We start from the raw sequence: 6,000 nt of genomic DNA, 5'->3' as shown, positions 1-6,000 counted from the left end.
AGGGGAATCACCTTCACCGATAGCCAAAAGCGCTTGAGTGAGCAGAACCTTATCTCGACGCGCTCGGACACGAATTCGACAGACCAACCAGAGACATAGCACAATCCCAAACAGGCAACAGGCTGCAAACGTAGCCACTCCCACCCACTCTTTGAAAAAGGAGAAAGCAGAGGAAAGCCAAGAGGTAAAGTCCCCGAAAGTAACTGGCTCCAGTTTGGTAGCATTAAGCCGCAATATTTGAATCTTCCGATCACTCTGCTTTTATTGAGTGCATGATCATCCATTGTTGCATCATCCGCGCGACACTCGGCATCCCTTTCGAGTTTCTCTTCCACGCTCCGTGTCAATCTTGACGGCACCCAAATCGGGTCCTGATCCTGTGGAGAGACACAAAGAGATCCCCTGGATCGAGCAATAACGCGATCCGGGCCTTTCCATTGGTTGGATAATACATCTTTCCACATCACTGTACTATATTCTTTAGCGGCTGAAGCAGGGGTCTGTACAAGCGCGGAAGCTCGTGCCGCAGCGGGGGCATATAATGGCGGACGAGCACACGGGGAACTCCCATACTGTCCCCGTTCATACTCTGCAGCTGCCTCTTCTAAAGCTGCCTCTTCTTTGGGATTCAATTCTTCCTGAGATAAATGTAAAGCTTTAAACTCATCTAAGAGCGGATACAATCTTGGCGCCGGCCCTTGTTTTTCTGCTTGTTTTTCTTTTCTTCTTCTTGGATTTTTAGGCCTATTTACAGTAGTCCCTACATTTTCGCCTTCTGACGCACTATCTTGACACATACTAAGAGCCTTGCGTCCCCTTTGAATTATATCCTCACATCCTCCCCCCTTGAGACACGAGTGTATCAACCTCCACAACGGGAGGGTGCACCGAGAAAGCTCTCCCAGCTTACTGTGCTCAGTTAGATCTCTTCCGAGTTTTTCCCATGATGGAACAGTCAAGCTGCCAGACACTGCAAACCAGGGTGCAGCGCCATCAATATCTTGTAATAACTTGCTTATGGCTTTCTGTGACAGCTTAAGTCCCCGATCTCTCAATAAGGCTTGAATGGGTTCATGAAACTCAATGGCAGTTTCGGCAGATGAGCTATTCCCCATACTGCCGATTCCTACTGAAAGCAGCTGGAGAACACTCGAACTGTTTACCGACCAGGGGTGCGCACTCGGCCACGCCGACAACACACAAAGGAAGAACGCGAGGACAACAAAAGGAACAAAAGTGAAAGCGAAAATTTTACCTGACTGGACTACTCACCGACGGTTCACTCCGACGGTTCACTCCGTGTGTCGAGTTCTGAATCGGTCCTCCATGCGAGGTGCAACGATTCCCGGGTTTCGGCACCACTTATGGCGAGCTGCGTCTGACCAGCAGAATAACAGTCGCCACACGCTAGATTCTTCTCGTATCACACTTTATTGGAGTACAGCTTGGTTGAGGAAAGATGGAAGGAAGACGCCGCAGCCTTAACGGCAGCTGCCTATATAAGATTCGGGATACTGTGCAAGTCTCTGATTGGTTCATATCGAAGGCATAATTACACGTCGCCTTCGGACTGGTTACTGCTCTAAAACCTTGTTAGCATATCTCAACGCATGCGCACTGGCTACAGGATGGATGACTCAGCTTTTTCTACCCTGCTTTGCGGCAACGCTTTGCCGCGCCCCACAGTTAGAGGGGGGGAGTAAAAGGTTGGGGTTTTTGTGTGCAATCAAAGTTAAGTTGTTATTGAGATATCAGCCAAGATGATAGACAGCCAAGAGTAGAAAGAGCCTGAGCTTACATCCTCTCTGGGGCACACAAGAATTACAACTATTACAGGACAACTATTGATGAAAAGGACCAGAATCTACCAGAAAAGATGTTCTACAACTAAAGATATAAAGAATCACAATGAGACAGGTAAGAAGGATGGAGTCGTGGTATAGTCAAGACCCATACCCCAGCTGGGCGACCCATACACAGGAGAATAATTATAATTGCAGACGTTCTCCCAAAAGAGTGAGGGTCTGAGCTCCACATTGGGCTTCTCATCCCAGGGGTCCTGCCCTGGGAAGACAAGCCCCCAGAACGTTTTGGCTTTAAAGACCAGTGGGCTTACTTTGGGGAGTCCCAGAGTCCCGGGGGGTTGGGGGAGAAAGAGACTCCAATCTTAAAGGGTGCACACAAAATCCAAATGCCCAGGGACCCAGGGCAGAAGCAGTAATTTGAAAGGCGTCTGGGTCAGACCTACTGGGGGAATCTACTGGAGAAGCAGGATGCAACTGCAGCTCACCCTGGGGACATAGACAGTACTGGCAACCATTTTTGGAAGTTCTTTCTATCACATGGACACTGGTGCTGGCAAATGTCATGAAATGTAAACAACCTACCAGGTACACAGTAATAAAGACAGCAAGTTAGGCAAAATGAGGCAACAGAGGAACATGTCCCAAATGAAGGAACAAGATAAAACCCCAGAAGAAGAACTAAGTGAAGTAGAGATAGGCAACCTATCTGAGAAACAGTTTGGGGAAATGATTGTAAAGAGGATCAAAGAACTCAGGAGAAAAATTAATGCACAGAGTGTGAAGTTAGAAGTTTTTAACAGAGTTGGAAAATATAAAGAACAACCAAACAGAGATTAATAATACAATAACTGAAATGAAAAATACATTAGAAGGAATCAACCATAGAATGAATGATACAGAGGAATGGATCAGTGAGCTGGAAGACAGGATAGTGGAAATCACTGAAGATGGACAGAAAAAAGAAAAAATAATAAAAAGAAATGAGGACAGTTTAAGAGACATCTGGTACAACATTAGAAATCGTGCAGAAAACTTGAATAGACATTTTTCTAAAGAAGACACAGAGAGGGCCAACAGGCACCTGAAAAGATGATCAACATCACTAATCATCAGAGAAATGCAAATCAAAACCAAAATACATGTCACATTTCACCTGCCAGACTGGATATCATCAAAAAGAGCAGAAATAAAAGATGTTGGAGAGGATGTAGAGAAAAGTGAACCCTAGTACACTGTTGGTGGGAATATAAATTTATGCAGCTACTATGGAAAACAGTATGGAGGCTCCTCAAAAAACTAAAACTAGAACTACTATATGATACAGCTATTCCACTCTTGGGTATATATCTGAAGAAAATGAAAACACTAATTAACAAAGATACATGTATCCCAGTGTCCATAGCAACATTATTTACAATAGCCAAGATATGGAAGCAACTTATGTATCCAACACCAGATGAATGGATAAAGAACAAGTGGTATATATATATACAATGGAATACTACTCAGCCATAGAAAAGAGTGAAAATTTGCCATTTGCAACAACATAGATGGACTTGGAGGGTATTACACTTAGGGAAATAAGTCAGACAGAGAAAGACAAATACTGTATGATATTGCTTACATGTGGAATCTAAGGAATAAAAGTGAATAAAATACAATAGAAATGACTCAAAATTATAGAAAACAAACTAGTGGTTACCAATGGGGACAGGGAAAGTGGAAGGGACAAGTTGGTGTAGGGGATTAAGAGATACAAACTACTATCTACAAAACACATAAGCTACAAGGATAATATTGTACAGCACAGGGATATAGCCAATATATTATAATAACTACAAATGGAGTATAACTTTTAAAAATTGTGAATCACTATGTTGTACACCTGTGACATATATTGTAAGTCAACTATATCTCAATAAAAAAAGGAAAAAAGAAAGTACTTTGTGTGTGTGTGTAAATGTAGATAACAGAAAACAAAGTTAAGCCATAATATCATTACTCAGAAGAAAAGTTGTTATCAGATTAAATTAGACTTTTATATCTATAAGATGTTTTATGTAAGCTGCATGCTAACCACAAAGCAAAAACCTAAAGTTGATACACAAAAGATAAAGAGAAGGGAATCAAAGTATACCATTATGGAAAATCATAACAAAGATGGCATAAGAGAAAGAAAGGAACAAGGGAACTACAAAACAGCCAGATAATCCTTATCTGTCATAATTACTTTAAATGTAGATGGATTAAATCCTCTGATCAAAAGGCATAGAGGGGCCGAATGGATAAAAAAAAAATCAACACCCAACTGTTTTCTGCCTAAAAGAGACTCACCATGGCTTTAAGAACACACATAGACTGAAAGTAAAGAGATAGAATAAGATATTCCATGCAAATGGAAACCAAAAGGAAGTAGGAGTAGCTATACTTATATCATACAAAATAGACTTTAACTTAAAACTGTAACAAGAGACAAAGAAGGTCAGTGTATAATGATGAAGGTGTCAGTTTATCAAGAGGTTATAAGAATTATAAATATGTTCACCCAACATCACAGCATCTGACTGTATTAAGCAAATACTAACAGATTTGAAGGGAGAAATAGATAACAAGATAGTAATAGTGGGGCAATTCAGTATTTCACTTTCAACAATGGATAGATCATCCAGACAGAAAATCAGTAGGGAAATGTTGGAGTTGAACTATACTTTTGACCAAATGGACCTAACATAATTAGACATATATAGAACATTCCATCTTGCAGTGTTTCTGCTGAAAGATCAGCTGTTAACCTTATGGGGATTCCCTTGTGTGTTATTTGTTGTTTTTCCCTTGTTGCTTTAATATTTTTTCTTTGTATTTAATTTTTGATAGTTTGATTAATATGTGTCTTGGCCTGTTTCTCCTTGGATTTATCCTCTATGGGACTCTCTGTGCTTCCTGGACTTGATTGACTATTTCCTTTCCCATATTAGGGAATTTTTCAACTATAATCTCTTCAAATATTTTCTCAGTCCCTTTCTTTTTCTCTTCTTCTTCTGGGACCCCTATAATTCTAATGTTGGTGCATTTAATGTGGTCCCAGAGGTCTCTGAGACTGTCCTCAGTTCTTTTCATTCTTTTTTCTTTTTTCTGCTCTGTGGTAGTTATTTCCACTATTTTATCTTCCACGTCACTTATCCACTCTTCTGCCTCAGTTATTCTGCTATTGATTCTATCTAGAGAATTTTTAATTTCATTTATTGTGTTGCTCATCAATGTTTGCTCTTTAGTTCTTCTAGGTCCTTGTTAAACGTTTCTTGCATTTTCTCCATTCTATTTCCAAGATTTTGGATCAACCGTACTCTCATTGCTCTGAACTGTTTTGCAGGTAGACTGCCTATTTCCTCTTCATTTGTTTGGTCTGGTGGGTTTTTACCTTGCTCCTTCATCTGCTGTGTGTTTCTCTGTCTTCTCATTTTGTTTAACCTACTGTGTTTGGGGTCTCCTTTTTGCAGGCTGCAGGTTCATAGTTCTCATTTTTTGTCTGTCTGCCCCCCATGGGTAAGGTTGGTTCATTGACTGTTGGAACACAAGACTGGTGCATGTGTTCTGGTGGGTGTGTCTGGATCTTGTCCTTCTGGTGGGCAGGACCACGTCTGGTAGTCTGTTTTGGGGTGTCTGTGAACTTAGTATGATTTTAGGAAGCCTCTGCTAGTGGGTGGTGTTGTGTTCCTATCTTGCTAGTTGTTTAGCATGGGGTGTCCCACACTGGAGCTTGCTGGCTGGGTAGAGCTTGGGTGGAGCTGGGTCTTAGTGATGAGATAGAGATCTCTGGGAGAGCTCTCGCCAATTGATATTACATGGGGCTGGGAGGTTCCTGGTGGTCCAATGTCCTGATCTCGGCTCTCCCACCTCAGAGGCTCAGACCTGACACCCAGCCAGAGCATCAAAACCCTGTCAGCCACACAGCTCAGAAGAAAACAGAGGAAAAAAGAAGGAAAAAGTATTTTTTTTAATTATTAAAAGAAAAAAATAAAAAATAAATTGTTAAAATAAAAAAGTAATAATAATTTTAAAAAGAAGAGAGCAGCAAAACCAGTAAACAAATCCACCAATGATAATAAGTGCTAAAAACTATACTAAGATAAACATAAAAATCAGAAACAAGTCATTGGCAGACAGAAAACCCCAAGTCTACAGTTGCTCCCAAAGT

The sequence above is a fragment of the Kogia breviceps genome, chromosome 17 (assembly GCF_026419965.1).
Source record: "Kogia breviceps isolate mKogBre1 chromosome 17, mKogBre1 haplotype 1, whole genome shotgun sequence".
Classification (NCBI taxonomy): domain Eukaryota; kingdom Metazoa; phylum Chordata; class Mammalia; order Artiodactyla; family Physeteridae; genus Kogia; species Kogia breviceps.
This window is presented reverse-complemented; position numbering follows the sequence as displayed.